The following is a 22,303-nucleotide window of genomic DNA, read 5'->3' on the forward strand; positions in this document are numbered from 1 at the left end:
CCATACATCTCCACACACAACCCTCTCAATAACGAAGCCTTCGGCACCATCCTCCACAACATACCCCTCCTAAAAAAAGACCACAGAATGAACACAATCCTCCAAACACACACGATCATAAAAAGCAAAAGACAGCCTAGATCCATGAAAAGTCTTCTAACACAAGCCCGAATTCACTCTTCAACACAGAAGCCGACAGTAAAAAAATGTGAAGACCCAATTGCGGGATATGCGACTATCTAATCGAGGGTTCTGAGTTCTCCTTCAAACAGGGACAACGTTTTACAGTGAAAAGCAACTTCACATGTGCTTCGGAGAACCTAATATACTCACTAACCTGCTCCGGGTGTCAAGAGCAGTACATAGGCCAAACAAAAAATGGTTTGCGTAAACGAATGGCCCTGCACAGATCCCAGATAAAAATTCCCCAAAACAGAAAAATAGCTTTTAGCCAATACATAGATACTTGCGCCAACAAAAAAACACCAAACTTCAGAATTTTCCCCCTCTACCAATTTAGGGACAATACAACCTCGAGACAACGAATAAGTAAAGAAAATCTCTTTATTATAAAATACAGGCCACTTCTTAACGGGTCTACGACAAACAATTAATATAGCTCAACTTAAGAATAAAAGAAATATATATACACACACAAATATTACATTCCATAGAATCCATTACTAATCGCCCCAAAACAGCTATATCTTCACCCATTCATATTCTCCCTTCTCTGTTTTTTTCTTCTTCTCCCTCTTCTTCTCCTTCTTCATCATCATCGTTATCATCATCATCGTCGTCATCGTCATCACCACCATCATCATCGTCATCTTCTCCTTCTCCTTCTTCTTCATCGTCATCATCATCGGCACCGTCATCTTCTTCTTCTTCTCCACCTTCTACCCCCACTAATGTCTTAAAGTATAACGCCTACGCAGCGACTGCGGTCGCCACTGACCAGCCCAGATTTTCCCACTCCCACCCCCTCAAGAACTCACAACGACCTCGAATACACAAGTGCAAACAAGGAGTCAGAGAAAGGCAGAATGCCACATATATCTGAACACTACTATGGAAGTATTCCTTTAAAAAAACCTTTCTTCTAATTTTTCTAAATTTTTCAAAATTTAATTTTATTTAATCGTTACAGTTGAAAAGGTCTCAAAATGACCGAAACCGGTACTGAAAGATTCACTATAAAATCATCTTAGCATTTTCTATTTTTGACTTGTTTTTTCATATATATATATATAATATACATATATATATACACATATATATATAATACATATATATATATCTATGTATGTATGTATGTATATATATATATATATATATATATATATATATATATACATATATATATATTAATTAGAGGATAGGATATGGTAACCATTATAAATGAATATTTCATTCTTTTGTTTATGTTTAACTTTCATCAATCATCTCTGTCTGCATCATTTATTGATCTAATTTTATTTATCTGCTCTACTTTATTTCTAACCAACCTGTAAGCCATCCCCGTGCATAAAACAATACAAACCGTAAACGCTCACATTCTGTCTGCTAAAATGAATTTATAAGCACACATATAACATCTTAATGTACGTTTTTTACTTTTGATGATATTGTGCTCATGTCACATAAATGTAAATTTAAAATCTAATGTTTATTGAGTATTAATTGAAACGGATGTAAGTGAAGTTGATCAATTATATATATACAAGTGGCTGTGTGGTAAGTAGCTTGTTTACAAACCACATGGTTCTGGGTTCAGTCCCACTGCGTAGCATTTGGGGAAGTGTCTTCTACTATAGCCTCGGCTGACCAAAGTCTTGTGAGTACATTTGGTAGGCGGAAACTGAAAGAAGCCCATCGTATATATTATATATATATATATATATATATATATATATATATATATATATATATATATATATTCATTTAGAGATAGTAGGCCCCATCATCTCAGCATATAAAAAAGAATTCTTCTTTATATGGTGAGATGAAGGGGCCTACTATCTCTAAATTAAAATATATATTTCTTCATTGAGAATAATTTGAACCTCTGTTTTATTCCCTAAAAATAAATTTTAAATTATTATATATATATATAATATTATATATATACGTGTGTGTGTATGTGTGTTTACGTGTCTGTCTTTATCCACCCACCATCGCTTGACAACCGATGTTGGCGTGTTCACGTCCCCGTAACTTAGCGGTTCGGAAAAATAGACCGATAGAATAAGTACTAGGCTTAGAAGAAATAAGTCCTGGGGTCGATTTGTTCGACCAAAGTCTCTGCTCCAGCATGGCTTCAGTCAAATGACAGAAGCAAATAGAAGAATAAAACAATAAAACAATGAAACAATATATAATAGACACATACACTTATAAAACCAGATTCACGGACACCTATTTATAAATGCTTATGTATCTATATTTGTATAAATAAACTTCCGCATCGGCGCAAATATAAATGAACACGCATATGTGCAAACAAATGTATATATATATATAATATATATTATATATATATATATATATATATATTGGGTCATTCCATAAATATTGCAGTTTTTCCAATTGCATGAACTAAAAGTTGGAGGGGGACGGGATAAAATACCTGCATCAACTTGCAATAAAAGAAGGTCGCAAATTTTACCTTGTATTTATTCTTAGTTTTGGAGACTGCAGTTTTGCAGTTAGATTTTAGCAGTTATTTTTTCAAAGCTATAATGAAAGAGACAAAGGAGCATATTCGGCATATATTGCTTTATGGGTTCAATAAAGGCAACAACGCAACAGAAATTGCGGGGAATATTATTGCAGTATTTGGAGATTGGACAATAAGCGTAAGCCAGTAATCAACGGTAGTTCCAGAAATTCTGAGCCGGAAACTACAGCCTAGAAAACGAACCTCGTCTAGGAAGATCTGTAGAGCTCGACGAGGTCGTCCTGTAAAATCTAGTGGAATAAAATCCCATCGTAACTGATGAGGAACATGCCATTGGAAAACGTCAGCAAATTGGGTCAAGGGGTTCCTCACAAACCTTCAGAGTCTAATCACGCGTAGGGACTGAATGTGTGCTCTCTTTACTGTCAAGTCTCATGAATGAACCTTTTTTGCACCGGTAGGTTTCTCTCTCTGTTTATTTCCTCGTGTTCCTTTCTCTTGAAGAGTATGGGCTTGGAACATAAAAGACTTTCTCACCTTCCCGAGCGTCAAACTAATACATCTGCATGTTGTTTATACACCTGATCTTCGTCTTCTGTTTTCCCTCTAAATTACAACTATATATATATATATATATATATATATATATATATATATATATATATATATATATATACACACACATATATATACATATATATATATATATATGTATGTATGTATGTATATATATATATATGGAATATAGCCAGCAACAACTTCCCTTCCTCGATATCCTCATTAAGAAAGCTAATAATATAAAAGAAACAGACATATACTATAAACCTACAGACTCTAAGCAATATCTTCCATTCAATTCATGCCACCCCAGACACACTAGGATGAATATCCCCTTCAATCTAGCAAAAAGGATATGCACTATAGTCTCTAACGCAAACACCAGAGACACACGACTACAAGAACTAAAAGATACCCTTATCACCAGGAACTATCCACCTTCACTTATTGACAAGTGCATTCAACGTGCCCTTCAACTTAACATCAAGGAACTGAGACATCCCAAATCAAAGAAAAACTTACAACCAAAAGCCTTACCATACATCTCCACACACAACCCTCTCAATAACGAAGCCTTCGGCACCATCCTCCACAACATACCCCTCCTAAAAAAAGACCACAGAATGAACACAATCCTCCAAACACACACGATCATAAAAAGCAAAAGACAGCCTAGATCCATGAAAAGTCTTCTAACACAAGCCCGAATTCACTCTTCAACACAGAGCCGACAGTAAAAAATGTGGAAGACCCAATTGCGGGATATGCGACTATCTAATCGAGGGTTCTGAGTTCTCCTTCAAACAGGGACAACGTTTTACAGTGAAAAGCAACTTCACATGTGCTTCGGAGAACCTAATATACTCACTAACCTGCTCCGAGTGTCAAGAGCAGTACATAGGCCAAACAAAAAATGGTTTGCGTAAACGAATGGCCCTGCACAGATCCCAGATAAAAATTCCCCAAAACAGAAAAATAGCTTTTAGCCAACACATTGATACTTGCGCCAACAAAAAAACACCAAACTTCAGAATTTTCCCCCTCTACCAATTTAGGGACGATACAACCTCGAGACAACGAATAAGTAAAGAAACTCTTTATTATAAAATACAGGCCACTTCTTAACGGTCTACGACAAACAATTAATATAGCTCAACTTAAGAATAAAAGAAATATATATACACACACAAATATTACATTCCATAGAATCCATTACTAATCGCCCCAAAACAGCTATATCTTCACCCATTCATATTCTCCCTTCTCTGTTTTTTTTCTTCTTCTCCCTCTTCTTCTCCTTCTTCATCATCATCGTTATCATCATCATCGTCGTCATCGTCATCACCACCATCATCATCGTCATCTTCTCCTTCTCCTTCTTCTTCATCGTCATCATCATCGGCACCGTCATCTTCTTCTTCTTCTCCACCTTCTACCCCCACTAATGTCTTAAAGTATAACGCCTACGCAGCGACTGCCGGTCGCCACTGACCAGCCCAGATTTTCCCACTCCCACCCCCTCAAGAACTCACAACGACCTCGAATACACAAGTGCAAACAAGGGAGTCAGAGAAAGGCAGAATGCCACATATATCTGAACACTACTATGGAAGTATTCCTTTAAAAAAACCTTTCTTCTAATTTTTCTAAATTTTTCAAACTTTAATTATTTAATCGTTACAGTTGAAAAGGTCTCAAAATGACCGAAACCGGTACTGAAAGATTCACTATAAAATCATCTTAGCATTTTCTATTTTTGACTTGTTTTTTCATATATATATATATATATATATAATATATATATATATACATACATATATGTATATATGTATATATATATATATATCTATGTATGTATGTATGTATATATATATATATATATTATATATATATATATATATATAATATATATATATATATATATATATATATATATATACATACATATATGTATATATGTATATATATATATATATATATATATATATATACATACTTTAGTAATTGACCAACTAATGACAATGATATGCAGGTTGGCAGCATATAGTTTGTGTCTATGTGTCTAGTTATACTTTTACTTATCAACAGTATCGAGAAATTTATTGTGAATCCTCTACAACGCACAAATATATTACAGTCAATGTAGTACGCGCGCGTGTACACACACACACACACATACACGCACGCGCTCATACACGCACGCACACACACATACACACACACAAGCACACACACACACACACACACTCTCTCTCTCTCACACACACAGACGAAGGACCTGTTTGACGCAACGACAACCTATCCCATATCGGTAAAAATGAGCCTCCAGCCTATTGGCAAATATTCAATGAATCACAGAAATCTTTACATTCTCTAACTCACAGTTTGGTCTCTTTCTGTCGTCTCTAATAATATTACGACATTCTCTGTAACCTCTGACCTACCTAGCTACATATCACTTCATTTAATCAAACCCTGATTCTTCTACCTTTTCTCCTCTCGTTTCCTCTACAGTGTCTGCTACAAATAAGCACCAAGTCACATGAGCCTATAACAGGGTCTATACTGAATCAACGATCAGTTAGAAATAGCAGCTAAATCTTCTTGCTTGCAAAGTGCGCTGTACTTTGTCTTAAACAAATAAAGAAACATTGAATAGTGTAATTCTAGGAAGATTAATTCTTGAAGAAAACCCACTAAAACCCTGGGTGATTATAATTTGGTACATAAAACATATGGAGGGAAGTGCTTTATGAACCTACACAAACATATGTTATAATGAATAAAAATGGAGATTGTGTGTGTGGTTTTGTGTATGTTTCTGTTTGCGCTTCTGTTTTTGTGCTTCTGTTTGTGTCCTTCATTGCACCCAGAGAGGGCAAACCTCCGCCAAGGCAACACCAACGTCCTCTCAACGATTAGCGAGAGAGGATTTTTAAAATGAGAATATCTGAAATAAACTCGACTGCTCTCACAAACGAGAATACTAAAAATGAGCTCAACCGCTCTCAAAAATTAACTGAAAAAACCGGAAAAATAATCCAGAATCCTTGTCCGCGACCGGATCGATCCCCAAATCTAATCAGTTCGTGCCAGTCACGAGGCCAAACATTCTGAAAGTTTCATCCGAATACAGCCTGCGGTTCTTGAGATATCTTGTCTGAGGGCAAACAAACAAACAAACGCGTCTGAAAACAATACCTCCGTCTTCACTAACGCGGAGGTAATAAATTGTCTTTTTTTTAATGTATATAGTCAACACCCATCCATACGCACGCACCAATACGTATATGCATGGCTGCATGTATTTATCCATCCATCCGCTCATCTGTCTGTCTATCTATCTATCTATCTATCTATCTATCTATCTATCTATCTATCTATCTATCTATCTATCTATCTATCTATGTCTGTCTTTCTAGCTAACTTGATAGCTGTATGTCTGTTAATCTGTCTATATATATGTCTCATTCTGTCTGTCATTCTCTCTCTTTGTCTGCCTCTCTGTCTGTGTATCTGTCTGTGTGTCTGTCTTGGGCTGTCTGCATGTGTATGTCTGTCTGTCTGTCTTTCTTTCTCTCTCTATCTCTCTATCTGTATCTATCTGTCTGTCTGCCCACTTCTCTCTCTTTATCTATCTGTATCTATCTTCCTATCTATCTGTATGACTGTCAGGCTGTCGATCTTTAGAAGCTTCTGGGCACACATATGCAATCATACCTTACTAAGATTAGCTGCACACACGTACATACTTAACTGTAATATTCATTAAAGCACACAAATACACGAACATACGTGATTAAACACACAGTAAAATACAATACATACATCTACCTACCAGTACATATATAAATTTCTACAAGTACATATAAACATAAATATATTCATACATATACAAACATAAACACAGATACACATACATTCAGCAATACGACCGTAGACATAGTAACGCTACTCTCCGTTTAAAAGCAATTAAACTATGAATTTTAAATATGGTAATCAGATCGTTATATTTTGACAATTTTGATATTTTATTAATAAAATTTGCTTTGATTATTATAATTTCTCATAAAATAAGTGAAATATTACAACAATAAACTTGTGCTGAATCGAAATAAATATGGCCGCCGTGTTTCAATCAATGGCAGTATGAATCTAATTGTTGAGTTAAAACAGTAGTAGCATTCATCAGACAGTTATTCTTCCGACTGTTAACCTCCTTCCCTCTATCTATCTATCTATCTATCTATCTATCTATCTATCTATCTATCTATCTATCTATCTATCTATCTATCTATCTATCTATCTATCTATCTATCTATCTATCTATCTGTTTGTCTGTCTGTCTGGGCGTCGACGATGAAGACTTGATCCGCTTGTTCAGGACAACTTTTGGACCTAGACCTGTGGACAATCACCAGAGAACCCTGGCCTGTCAGTGCTATCGAGAAACAATACCTGTTCGAGATAAGCTCTACAGGCACGGTTCGAGACACACCAGACCGACTTGCCAGAGATGCGGTCAGAGCGACGAAACCGTCCTGCACGCACTTGTGCAGTGTCCAACCATTTCAGACCTGTAGGTTTATTCCGAACGGCTGCTGTCACATGTAGGGTGAGTCCACCTGTCGGCCGCGTCTATATAGAGAATTGCTCCGCCACCTTCTCTCAACCGGGAAGGTAAGGCAGTTTTCATCGTACTGATGGTCAAGGGGAAAGAATGAGTGTGGTGGACTCGAGCGAAAGGTTTAGAGACAAGCACTTAGCTCTCTGGCCAATCACTCATCAACGTTTTCAAGTACCACTTGAAAAGGAAGGTGAGAATGGAGAGGCACGTTTTGTATCGTAGAAGTTTCAGAAAAAGGTGGGTTAATGTAGCAAAGATGGGGCGTGCGAGTGACGAAACCACTTTGAGCATGATCCTGTAAATCGAAAAAAGAGAAAGTGAGAGCTTTTTGCTCTCATATGTTTATTTCCTCCCTGTCTGAGTTTACCGTGGTCTTTTCCGTAGGCTTTTCTTTCCGCGGATAAACATAAAAATTCTTCTGTGATATATGATCCCTTTTGATGGTATTTTTTTCCGATCCCTTTTGATCGGAATTCTTACTTTTTTTCCCCTTTTTCTTTCTCATTTTCGAAAAGAAAAGCTCTACATTTGTATTTGTCCCCTCTTTGTTCAGCTCTGCGAGGCCAATAAATAAAGTTATCTACCTACCTACCTACCTACCTACCTACCTACCTACCTACCTACCTACATACCTACCTACCTACCAACCTACCTACCTACCTGCCTACCTACCTACCTATCTACCTACCTACCTGCCTACCTACCTACCTACCTACCTACCTACCTACCTACCTACCTATCTATCTATCTATCTATCTATCTATCTATCTATCTATCTATCTATCTATCTATCTATCTATCTATCTATCTATCTATCCTGGTATACTGTTAACTCTGTCTGTCCACCTCTGTGTTAATCTATTTGAGTACCTGTGTTAATGCATATGTCTGTCTGTCTTCTTATCTCTCTATTTCTTATCAGTTCCCTTTATGTATTGTTTGCAACAGTAAATTTCTTTAAACTTATCAACGTTTCAATACCATTCTAGTCTTATCTTTTGGCCGAAATAATTTTACTGACGCTTGTTATCTTTTTGATTGCAGGCAAGAATTATCGACAGCACACTGTTGTGTCTATTTCTCATTCGTTATCACAGGTCCTGAAACTCGTTTGACCGACCGTTAACAACAGGTATTGTTTTCCAGTAATGAGGAAATAGTCTGGCTGTAATGTCTGGGATTAATGTCACTAGAATATGTCTAGAACTTTTGAAGCTTGCAATTATATTTTGTGACTAATATAGCTTTTTAGAAATCAGTGAGTTATTTTTTTCCCCAAGTGGTGATAACTCTCCGCAGCAGTGGTACGATGAGCTTTTCCACATAGTTGTAATTATTGTTGTTGTTTAACCTCAGCCAGACGTGATTGAACAGACCTACTATCAAAGTCGTTCCAGACATGGCAATTTCGTCTTCTGGCACATTTAGAAAATTTTCTAGCGTTTCATTGGTTAACGTTTCCTTGGTTCTTTGAGAAACAGTAAAGTACGATTTGAGAGATTCTTGGAGCGTCATGATTATACATCAACTTCTAATTTCTTGCTTTTCTGTTGAACTCTCCAAGGACTTTTGAACTGCAGAGGTTAGGTAGTAGAGTACTGACCCATAGTATATTCTGCTTCTTCACATTCATAAGTGCTTACGCCGGTCTTGTAGCCCCTATCTGACCAAAGCAACTTTTGGTCGTTCCGTTCTAGTTGCCATGGGATTGAATGTCTTATACTAAATCCATGATGCTTCAATTGGAGCAGGGTTGTTCTCAAGTTTCCGTCCAGAGCTGCAGTTTGGTTTCTTACTGAGAAATTGTTATGGGCTGGATGGAAAAAGCTGAGGAAGCCTCTTTTTGACTTCACTCGTTGGGCTAACGGATGACGTTAACAGCAGAGTAGGAGCTCATCACTAGCTGCCTTTGTCATCTATGCTTAACTGAGGAACAAGGTAGACGTTTTCACGTCACGGTTCCTCTCACCAAATATTTCGTTTACCTGCGAATTCTACCAAATACTTTGAAGGCAAGTTGCATATGCTGCGACTGTATGAAGCCCCCTCCCCGCACCAGATTCGGTCAATCTAGTTTTGTTTTGTGATGAGTTATATAATGCGTTAGAAACTGTTTTTTGTTGCTGATGCATGGTCAACCAACCAGAAACAGTGATACAAGTTTGACCAATTTAAACGTTAGAAATTTTAAATTTACAATTTTCTCAATTATATTTGAGTTTGTAAATTACATTATTAGTCAACCAAAATCTAATTCAACAATTTGCAGCTTTATTGGTGAGGAGATTTTTAATGTTCATTTAATATATTATTAGATTATATAATTAATGCTATGAGGTTATTGGTGAAGAATAATGTACAATGCGTTCCTTTGATGAGCCTTCAGATAATTGTGTTCAGCTATTATATACAACCAGAAATGCATTTAGCTGATACATATATATATATATATATATAATATATATATATATATACACACATGCATATATGTATGTATGTATGTATGTATATATGTGTGCGTCTTTGTGTGTGCGTATGTATGTGTATGTATAGTTTTTTACTGGGTATTATAAATGTATTTATTGTGCTGAATTTGTTTGTGTAATATTGTATAATTTGGACTACTGAATTATTACAGTATCCGTTATTGACTAGCAACTAGCTTTTGTTTTAACGTATCGTATTAATTTCTTTGTGAAGTGCTGCGTTTGTTGTGAAGAATAAAAGGCCTGCGGTATGGATTTTATGGCTGAAATTTTATATCTATGTAAACATTCACTATCCCAATATATGCATAAACATTTATTGGCGTTTTCGTGTACACTATACTGGTGAATTTCCTTTCATTTCTTTTATTTTTTGGGCTTTCTGAATACTCGTTACTTAGTGGTTGGTGTGTTGAACTCAAAGTTATAGGGCCGCCGGTTCGATTCACGGACGAGGTGGCATGCTGTGCCGTTCAGCAAAGCGCTTTTTTTCCCATGATGTTCTACTCTTCTGTACCATCAATAATTACCTGCCTAATACTGGTACATCGCTATCTTCCTCCAGTTTCCACTTTCTTCAATGCTCCAGTGTATCAAGGGCTGTGAGGACCACAGAGTATCCATGTCACTTATGCCTGTTCAGGGTTTCATAGACAATTGGAGAAAGTATGGTATGGTACTCGCTTCAAATGGAATACTATGGAATACTCTTCCACTAGTTTCAGTAATTAAACTGCAGTCACGCTTGGATACCGCTCTTAAGCACTTTAATCGATATTGTTGAACACCATTTGTTCTAATTTCTTAGCTAAAGCAATTCTTTCAAATATGAAAAAACATACCATTTTTCAAGCGGTAAATATAAATGTCAAACATGAATATATTATATAAATATAAAATCCGTTCTGTCTGTGTATGTATGTCTTCTAAGATCTCGGGGATCCTCCATCCGATTGCGCTCAAATTTGGTATGTAGATACCGGCGGTATCAGGGCGTGTATAAGTCTTGAAAAAATTACAAAAATCGATTCCAAGTGAGAATGCGATCGATAAAGCCGTGGAAACGTGCATTTATACGCACAAGTACATCAGCTGTTGCGATCGATACTACGCGTACGCGAGAAAAATGAACGTGCAGTTTGCGCAAAAAAGGCCGGCTGGCTTGAAATAATGCCACAAAATGCAGTATATTCAAGAGACCAAAAAAAGTAAGATGCAAAAGAGATATTTTCTTAAAACTTGGCATATATATATACAACATACGGTCATGTGCATACGTGCATATATATGCATGTATACGTTCGTATATGTAAGTATTCGTATGTTGTATATACTATATATATATATATATATATATATATAATATATATATAGATTTATGTGCTATCTGAGTATATTCCACTGATGAAGGCAGAGCATTTCTTATGCAGTGTCAGAAATCCGGGATCTGGAATTACACAGTAACTTTTTTGCTTTTTTTATTTTTGCCTCCTGTCTTCTCTCCTGGAGCTGTATAAACATTTAATGTGGTTTTTGAGTCAAGTTTTCGCTGCTATTTCCAGATATCCTAAATTATAATTTTAATAATAATAATCATATACATATATATATATATATATATATATATATATATATATATATATATAATATATATATATATATATATATATATATATATATAGCTATATATATATATATATAATATATGCGTGGGCGTGAGTGCACGTGCGTATTTGTGTGCAAAGGCAAATCATACAATAGGCTACTTGAAATAGTGTTTATATTTAGGAGAGGAGATCGCTGATATGTAAGATTGTATGAAATTACACTCAAGATGTTATTGAATCATAAAGAAGTAGTACTATATTTACTTTTCTGACTGCTGTATCACATGGTAGCTACATTCTCTCTGTTACAGCAAATATTCGAGACATACAGACACAAACAAACAAACACACACGTACATATATATATACACACACACATGCACGCACGCACGTTTATGTGGATATATATATATAGAGAGAGAAAGTGAGGAAGATATGCAGAATGTAAGAGAGATAGTTCTACATAATGGTAGTTTACCTACAAAAGCTATATAAATTAAAAATATAGCAATCAAACTTTACCATGGTTACAGTCCACGTGAAATAAACCATGCACACAATCAGGCGTTCACCATTATACAATTTCAAATCAGGCGAATATGATTTTTATCAGTTGCAACATCATCCCATCATTCTTATAATCCTTTTCTACCCATTTCAAGACGTTGCAACAACACTATCTATCTATCTATCTATCTATCTATCTATCTATCTATCTATCTATCTATCTATCTATCTATCTATCTATCTATCTATCTATCTGTCTGTCTGTCTGTCTGTATGTCATCTATCTATCTATCTATCTATCTATCTGCTTTCCCGCAGCTCGTCTCCATGACCGAACTGCAGTCGTGGATCAAAAAGAGGCCGAGGAAGGGCGAATGGCACCGCGAGTGTCGCGTTGCTCTCAAGCAACTCTGCCGTCCTGGGTCGACCTTAAGTGACTTCAACACAACCAAAGCATTCTATAGGGGCTTAGTGGAGGAGGAGGACGACGAGCTCGGGGCGAACCTGGACGTCGACGAGGAGTACCTGACCCGCCTGTTCGGGGGACGACTTTCGGGCCAGGGCCCATGGACAACTTCCAGAGATCCCTGGCCTGGCAGTGCTACCGAGAAGCGCTACCCGTTCGGGATAAGCTCTACAGACACGGCTCGAGAAACACGGGGCCGACCTGCCCGAGATGCGGTCAGAGCGACGAAACCGTTCTGCACGCATTCGTTCAGTGTCCAACAATTTCCGACCTGTGGGCTTATGTCGAACAACTGCTGTCACGTGTGGGACGAGTCGGTTTATCAGCTGAGTCTATCGTCAATATTGTCACGCCTCCTTCCTTCAAACGGGAAGGAAGAGCTATTTTCATCATCCTTGTGGCTATGGCGAAAGAATGTATCTGGTGGACGCGTCTGAAAGGATTGGAGACAAACACTTTCCTCTCTGGTCAATCTCTCATCACTTCTTCAAGTACCACTTGAAAAGGAAAGTGAGAGTAGAGAGGCAAGTTTTGTCTAGCGAATGTTTTAAAAAAAGATGGGTGAATGTAGCAAGAATGGCACGTATGAATGACGAAGCCACCTTGAGCATAGTCCTATGAACCCAGAAATCGAAAACAGAGAGTTGCTTATTTGCAAAAAAAAAAAAAAAAAAAAAAAAGAATAAAAATGTGACTTCATTGACCGAGGTTACCGTGGTCTTTTCCGCAGGCTTTTCTTTCCACGGTAAACCTCACCTGTCCTCCCCTTTACACTTCATATTGACATTTCTGTGATAACGATCCCTATTGATCATTTTTTTTCTCTCCCCCCCCCCCCCCCTTTTTTTTTTTTTTAACCCCCCTTATTTTTGTCCTCTTTCTCTCCTTTTACGATCCCTTTTGATCGAACCTCCCCCTTCCTTTTTTATTTTTATTTTTTTTTTTTTTTTAATACCTTCAAAAGAAAAGCTCTACCTTGTAATTTGTTCTATCTGTGTGCAGCCCTGTGTGGCTAATAAAGAAACATATCTATCTATCTATCTATCTATCTATCTATCTATCATCTATCTATCTGTCTGTCTGTCTGTCTGTCTGTCTGTATGTCATCTATCTATCTATCTATCTATCTATCTATCTATCTATCTATCTATCTATCTATCTATCTATCTATCTATCTATCTGTCTTTCTGTCTATCTATCTATCTATCTAGAAATGTCAATTACACTTCATATTGACATTTCTGTGATAACGATCCCTATTGATCAATTTTTTTTCCTCTCCCCCTTTTTTTTTTTTTTTTTTTTTTAACCCCCCCTTTTTTTTGTCCTTTTTCTCTCCTTTTACGATCCCTTTTGATCGAAACTCCCCCTCCCCTTTTTTTTTTTTTTTTTTTTTTTTTAAACCTTCAAAAGAAAAGCTCTACCTTGTAATTTGTTCTATCTGTGTGCAGCCCTGTGTGGCTAATAAAGAAACATATCTATCTATCTATCTATCTATCTATCTATCTATATATCTATTTATCTATCTATCTGTCTGTCTGTCTGTCTGTCTGTCAGTCTATCTATTTATCCATCCATCCATCATCTAGCTATCTGTCATGTATGCATCTATCTATCTATCTATCTATCTATCTATCTATCTATCTATCTATCTATCTATCTATCTATCTATTTGTTTATCGGTCTATGTAGCTATTTACCTACCTACCTACCTACCTACCTACCTACCTACCTACCTATCTATCTATCTATCTATCTATCTATCTATCTATCTTTCTATGTATATATGTATATATGTATCTATCTATCTATCCATCTATCTATCTGTTTGTCTATCTATCTATAGGCGCAGGAGTGGCTGTGCGGTAAGAAGCTTGGTTCCCAACCATATGGCTCGAGTTCAGTCCTACCGCGTGGCAACTATAGTCCTGAGTCAACCAAAGCATTGTATGTATATGTATATGTATGCGTGTGTGTGTATGTGAGTGTGTATCTTCGTTTTTGTGTCTGTGTGTCTGGATTTGTCCCCAAACACTGCTTGACAACCGGTGTTGATTTTGTTTACGTCCTCGTATTTAACGCTTCGACAAAATATACCGATAGAATAAGTACCTGGCTTAAAACATACATATGGGACCGATTTTTCTGATTAGGAATTATTCAAGTCAATACCCCAGCATTGCCACAGTCTAATAACTGAAACAAGTAAAAGGTTGTTTGGAAAGAGATATTCACTGTTGTCAAAATACAAAATCACTTTGACCAAATTAGTCACGTTCGAATCTGCCGAAATATATCAACAAGGAACCTGTACAGAATTGTTTATGATTTTTGTTGTTCTCCATGAACGTTACTTTTATTAAAATATGTTCTCAGTTATCGTTTAGATTCCAGCTTTCTTTTCAATCGTTCTATCTGCGCAAGGAATAAATGTTTCAGTTTATGAAACCGTACATCTGTCTTGGATGAAAACAATCTCTTCGTTCTCTCTTCTTCCTAACCTGTACATACAAGCGAAGTACGGCCAAAGTAGAAAAAAAAACCCATTGCAAATTAAACTCCTTTGAGGGAACGTAAGGCATATATTATGGCTATAAGTGATATTCTTTGGGGCCTGCTCCTACATATGATTAACACTGTGTGCAATTTTAAATTTAGAGGGAAGAAATGAGACTCAGTAGATTATATCGACCCCAGTACTTGACAAATTCTTTATCTTGTCAACTTAGGAAGTGTGATGGGTGAAGTTGTCTGTCTGCCTTCATATATATATATATATATATATATATATATATATATATAATATATCTATCTATATATATATATATATATCTATATATATTATATATATAATATATATATACCACATACATACATACATACATACATACATACATACATACATACATACACATACATATGTGTGAGTGTGTGAGTGGTGTGAGTGTGTGTATGTGTACGTGTGTTTGAAAAAGTTTATATAATATATATATATAATATATATATATGTATATATATCCAGCAGGGTTAAAATACACAAATCAGACATTCACTCCGCTGTATAGTATCCTAAATAAATATATCACATAAAACTACCAAACAAATAAACTGTATTATGAAAATTACATACTGAAGAAATTTATCATATATGCCCATCTGTAAAATTACTAGAGATTTTAGAACTAACAAGCCGGTCACCATTTCTGTCCTTGATGTAAAATATTCTTTCACTAATGTTCCAATGAGGAAAAAACAACAGAAGCGCTGAGAGTTAATGTTTAAATATATCCTAGAATAAAACCAGTCAAGTTACCAGATTATTGTAGAAACTATTTGTGACATGTCCAACAGAAGTAACTTTTAGCTGTCAGTAGACTGCTTATATAAACAAAATATGGGCAACCTTATGTACTTGTCCCTAATGCTCACCTTCATAGCACTCAAATCACATTTGTGTTCAATAGTTGCACCAATACACGAACACATAATGTAAACTAGAAACACCGAAAAATGTCGAGAAATTTAAGAATTAAACTCCTTCATACAAACACTCAACATCTAGAATAATACAAATGTGTGCTATTTCTTGCTACAAATATGGAGAACGAAGGAAAAGGAGAAGTATGTCATGTCTTTGTGCACAAACGATACAAATAAATTTACTTACATAAAGAGAGCGAATGTCCATAGAGCTACAAAATGTCATTGTTAGAATCCTTATTTAGTATAGCAATAAAATTCTTTTCCACAAACGCAGTACTGGCTGAAAACATTCGCAGAATAAAACAGCCACTAATTAACAGATATTTTACCAGACTAATAGACAAGACACAGAAGAACATAAGTATAACTATAACACAACAAATAGATCAGCCATTAGGCTGATTAAAGCACACATAACATGTACTACAATAATGAAATGTATACCAACTATAAAACAGACGAACGCATTATCAACAATGTCGTAAAAGAGAACACAAAATACATCATACTAAACCGTAAACTACCACTTATAATAAATAATAAACAACGAACAAAATACTAAAATCAAAACCCTTCTCAACAACAAAGCACATACATGTAAATTCGAGGACAAGCCACTAATGACTACATTAGATTTATGAAGTTGATAGTAAACGTGAAAGTTGTAAAATTAATGAGCCAACTGTATTAGTGAACATACATATACAGCACTTTCTCGTAGCTTTATCATGCATATACAATAAGGATTAGTTACAAAAAAAACTACACATCACAACACAAAACAAAATAGAGCTAGATAGGAAAACATTGGTGGACAGCATATCCATACTATGTAAAATTCCCGCCCCCTGTATAAGACGTTTTATAAAAATGGCGTCGTCGTACTTGTATTATTCTAGGTGTGAAATTTTAGCAAGGAGCAGTGTTTTAAGTCTTTCATTTTTACACGTCTTCCAGTGTAGCTATCACTACAAATATATTGTCCATTTATCTTCCTTAAACGTATATAGAACTGCACGATACCACAGCATAAGAAACGAAAAATGAGAAATAAAATTTTGGAGGAATTGATCGGCTGACGAATACGCAAAGCAACGCAAGAGATAGAGAATGCAGACGCTAAAACGTTAGAGTAAAATAATGCTATCGATAAATCAGTGAGAAACATTTTCTAAACAATATACAGTCAGCTCTCGACATGGCCTCACCATAATTTGTTTATATTGAATTCCTTCCGGACTGCTAAAAGTTACTTCAGTTCTGCATGTCACAGTTAGCTTCTCCAATAAGCTTGTTGGTAATACGAGTCGTTTCATTCTAGTTTCTATTCTTTTATTACCAGAACGATGGTGGAAAAGTATTCTCGTTCTATGGTGGAAATGACATTTCTTTCGTTGGATTCTTCTAATTGTTTAACGACAGAAATATAACTCGTAATACAGCTCAATGCTAAATGGAGCGCGTGCGCACACACACGCACACATACTGGACCCGAGTCACTAACAAAATAAGCGTGAATAGGATTGATGACGTATATTTCTAACAATAAAATTTCAAAATGGGTTCCTGCGAATTATCTCTGGGGTAACGTTACTTCATATACTGCATAGCTCGGGGATCAGGGAATCGCTTTAGGTCGATCCGCTAATTGTCAGTACTTAGAGGCCATAGATCCAATACTTAGAACTTGTGTTTAGAATGTCGCAAGCAGAAATTGTAAGATAGATTCTGCGAGCCAAGACAAACGACAGGAGACCGAGGGGGTAAAGTAAGAAGGAAATGGTTGAATCATATACTCTTTACTCTTTTTTTTACTCTTTTACTTGTTTCAGTCATGTGACTGTGTCCATGCTGGAGCACTGCCTTTAGTTGAGCAAATTGACACCATGACTTATTCTTTGTAAGCCTAGTACTTATTCTATTAGTCTCGTTTGCCGAATAGCTAAGTTGAGGGGACGTAAACACACCAGCATCGATTGTGAAGCGATGTTGGGGGATAAACATAGACACATAAACATATACACACACGTACACACACACACACACACACACACACACACCATATATATATATATATATATATATATATATATATGTACACATATATACGATGGACTTCTTTCAGTTTCCGGCTACCAAATCCACCCACAAGGCTTTGGTTGGCCCGAGGCTATAGTAGAAGACGCTTGCCCAAGGTGCCACGCTTGGTTGTTACTGTGCGTATAGAATGTATATATGTATTGTAATATTTTGGGACAACTGGTACTTAACACAACAAAGCTTTTACAAAGCTTTACATTTTACTTTTGACAATCTTTTTCTAAAAAGTGAAACCGGTCAAGTGAATAAACATCTTTAAAGTTGCATTTTCAAACCTTCTTTCATATATATTTCCACTCGTGCGGTACCTTACAATTTCACTTTGCTCTCTCTCTCTCTCTCTCTCTCTCACTATATATATGTGTGTGTGTGTGTGTGTGTGTGTGTATGTGTGTATTTAACGATGAATGCCGCTCCCTTGCTCAATCTCATCTTATCTTTCAAATTTTAATTACCTATCTTTATTTGAATCAGTGAAACCAATAGTAGAGATCATTAATCCAAAATACTGCCCAGTGGTTCGAACTCAAACACTTTTGGTTTCACAACGAAATACTCAACCATACCCCCAATGCATGGATCCTTGTATGCATAAAGTGCTACTGTCAATATTTTTACACTCATTGTATAGATAGAACAACTTGTTTACTCACCATTGTGTTGAAGATCTAATAAAACTTGGTTGAATTGATCAATATATTTCGACCCCTTCGGAAAGGCCACACCATAGCCAGCCATTGCGTACCAGTTTCCTACGGTACGTAATTTACACAAGTCATCTTGTCCTGCTCTGTACTCCAGCACTGTAGCGTCGTAGATGAAGGCATCAATCATACTGGGAGAGAAAAGGGAATAGAAATAGCGATGTAAAGAATAAAGAAAAATAAACAAAAATGTCAGACAATAATTCATTGGTTCTCGCTTGGAAAGGATTTAGTTACTGTATTGAACAAAACTTGGAAACAGGACTATGTATGTATGTATGTGTGTGTATGTATGCCGTTAAAATAATAACTTCAGTTTCACAGGAATGCGAGTGCTTGCGAGCGTGCCATCGCATACGTGTATACACACACACTCACATACACACACATACACTCAGACACATACGCATAGACAAACACAGACATCCACACATATATATACATACATACGTGCGTATATATATAAAATATATTTATGTATATATATATATATATATATATATATATATATATATATATATATATATATATATTATATATATATATATATTTATATTGGCCTGCTTGCTTAGCCAGCGGGGTGGCGTCATTCGAAGGCTAAAACAATGCGAACGCATTGTGACCAGCGATGTGTAACAACATCTGATGGTCTGGTCGGTCACATGATCACGTGATATGTATATATATACTTTTATAATTCCAATAATAACTAAAACAAATGACTTATCCTTTAACCACTTACCGAAGGGAACAAACCTAAATATGCAGACCTGTTTAGAAAGTTCTCCATGCAAGAATAAATTCCAAACAATAACGACTCCAGATTTAATCAATGAAAATTTCTCCAGAACACCTCTCCATAACAACTCACCCTAAAATTGAAATAATTCGCCCCTCAAATCCACACACCCAATGAAGAATTTTATTCACCAGACTATATAAATACAAGATTCAACTCAATGCATTGCAGTCAGATAATGGCTCGACTGGCCGAAACTTCGAAGTTACTATCTGTACTATTCTCCTTTTAGAATAATAAATTTGTACTCTACAAAACCTTAGAGTAACCCTGAAATTAATGTATATATATATATATATATATACTCTACACAGCACTACCTTTGGGTAATGGTACTGCAACTGTAACATCCTACATGTATTTCTATTTTTACTTCTGTTCTCTAATTTCCATTTATACTTCCTATTTAGAACATTTTCCAAAATAATTCCTTATATTGAGCTCTACTATTTCCCTCTACGTACTCTCTCATATCGTCTCCGATGAAGGGATATCCCTAATATCCCAGAAACAGCTGTAAGATTAACTTTCTCGTTATAAATGTCTTACAAATTTCACACAGCCTTGACTTTGTTGTCTCATTTTATTTAACATTTACATGATCAAACATGAAACGTATTAGATTCCTCATTCATATTATTATCGCACCAAGAGTCTAATTACGGTCCTGACGTAGCACTTACCTTCCATCTTGGGTCATCTAGATACATGCATGCACGCATCCATATATATATATATATATTATATATATATATTATATATATATATATATATATATATATATATATAAATATATATATATATATACGACGGGCTTCTTTCAGTTTCCGTCTAACAAATCCACCGATAAGACATTGGTCGGTCCGAGGCAATAGTAGAAGTCAATTGCGTAAAGTGCCACGCAGTGGGACTGACCCGGAACCATATGGTTGGTAAGCAAGCTATTTACCACCACAGGCACTCTGCGTCTAACAAAATATATATATATATATATATATATATATATATATATATATATATATATATATAATATATATATATACATATATATGTTCATGCATACATATATACATACACATACATATATATATATATATGTATTATATATAATATATATATATATATATATATATATATATATATATATATACATGCACACACCACACAGAGAATGTAAATAAGTAACAAATATGTACAGGTGTAAATTACATTACAGTTTTCAAGCGGCTGCATATTTAATTGATAAATGAATTAAATAATTAATCAATTAAATCTAGTCACTTGAAACGGCAGTTATGCATTGACACGTTTACATCTTTTTTACTTATTTATATTCTGCTCACCTAACTTGGAATCTACACTTCGGAAATGCTATTGAAAGAACCTTTATAAAAAGTACCTGTCTGAATTAACAAGATCCGATATCTCCACTTAGCTGGGTTGCTTTGTCTGCCCACACGACAGAAATATTAAGTACAGATAGTATGTCATTAACCAGTTCGAGGAGATGTCTTTCGGGGGTTATAAACAATAGTAACAGTACATTATTTACATTATTTACATTTGACGGATATTTGTCCTCGTTTTGTATATCAGCCGAAACGTTGTGTTAACAGCAAACAAGATGAGGGGAAATATCTGTCAAATGTAAATAATGTACATAATTCCTCATCTCTTAAATATAAAACTGGATCAGTAGTAACAGTGTTCTGGAACGACCACGTTGCGGCAGGGACAATAGTTACTGTTCAGTAGAGTTACCACCTACATCTGGTATGGTAAGTAGCTTGCTTAAAAACCATATGATTCCGGGTTCGGTCCCACTGCGTGGCACCTTCGGCAAGTGTCTTCTACTATAGCCTCGGGCCGACCAAAACCTTGTTAGTGGATCTGGTTGACGGAAACTGAGAGGAGACCGTGGTATATATATATATATATATATATAAACCCAGCAGTAGGTGTCAAGATTGTGAGAGACAAATAGAAACACAAAGACACACACACACACTCACACACACACGCACGCACGCACGCACACACACACACACACACACACACACACCACTCACACTCACACACGCACACGCACACGCACACACACGACGTCCTTCCACACAATTTCCGTCTATCAAATTCATTCAGAGAGCACTTGGTGGTCCAAGGTTAAGTAGAAAACATTTCTCCAATGTGCCGCAGAGTGGAACTGAAACCGAAATCCCGTAGCTGCGAAGCACATGCGCGTGTGTAATCCCTGTTGTGCTCATCTGTTTTCAGTTTTGTTATTGT

At 35.9% G+C, this 22,303-nt stretch overlaps 1 long non-coding RNA gene across 1 annotated transcript in view; it reads right to left on the minus strand.

Annotated features, from left to right (window-relative positions):
• The window catches only part of LOC118761054, a 22,973-nt gene extending 5,575 nt beyond the window's left edge, over positions 1–17,398 (minus strand). The window contains exons 1-2 of the long non-coding RNA XR_004997130.1: positions 17,387–17,398; positions 5,311–5,315 (exon numbers count right to left, since the gene is read on the minus strand). This is a non-coding gene — a long non-coding RNA (uncharacterized LOC118761054). The remainder of the gene's footprint in view (positions 1–5,310; positions 5,316–17,386) is intronic.
• Between the last annotated feature and the right edge of the window lie 4,905 nt (positions 17,399–22,303).

Source organism: Octopus sinensis, unplaced genomic scaffold, assembly GCF_006345805.1.
Source record: "Octopus sinensis unplaced genomic scaffold, ASM634580v1 Contig06890, whole genome shotgun sequence".
Classification (NCBI taxonomy): Eukaryota; Metazoa; Mollusca; class Cephalopoda; order Octopoda; family Octopodidae; genus Octopus; species Octopus sinensis.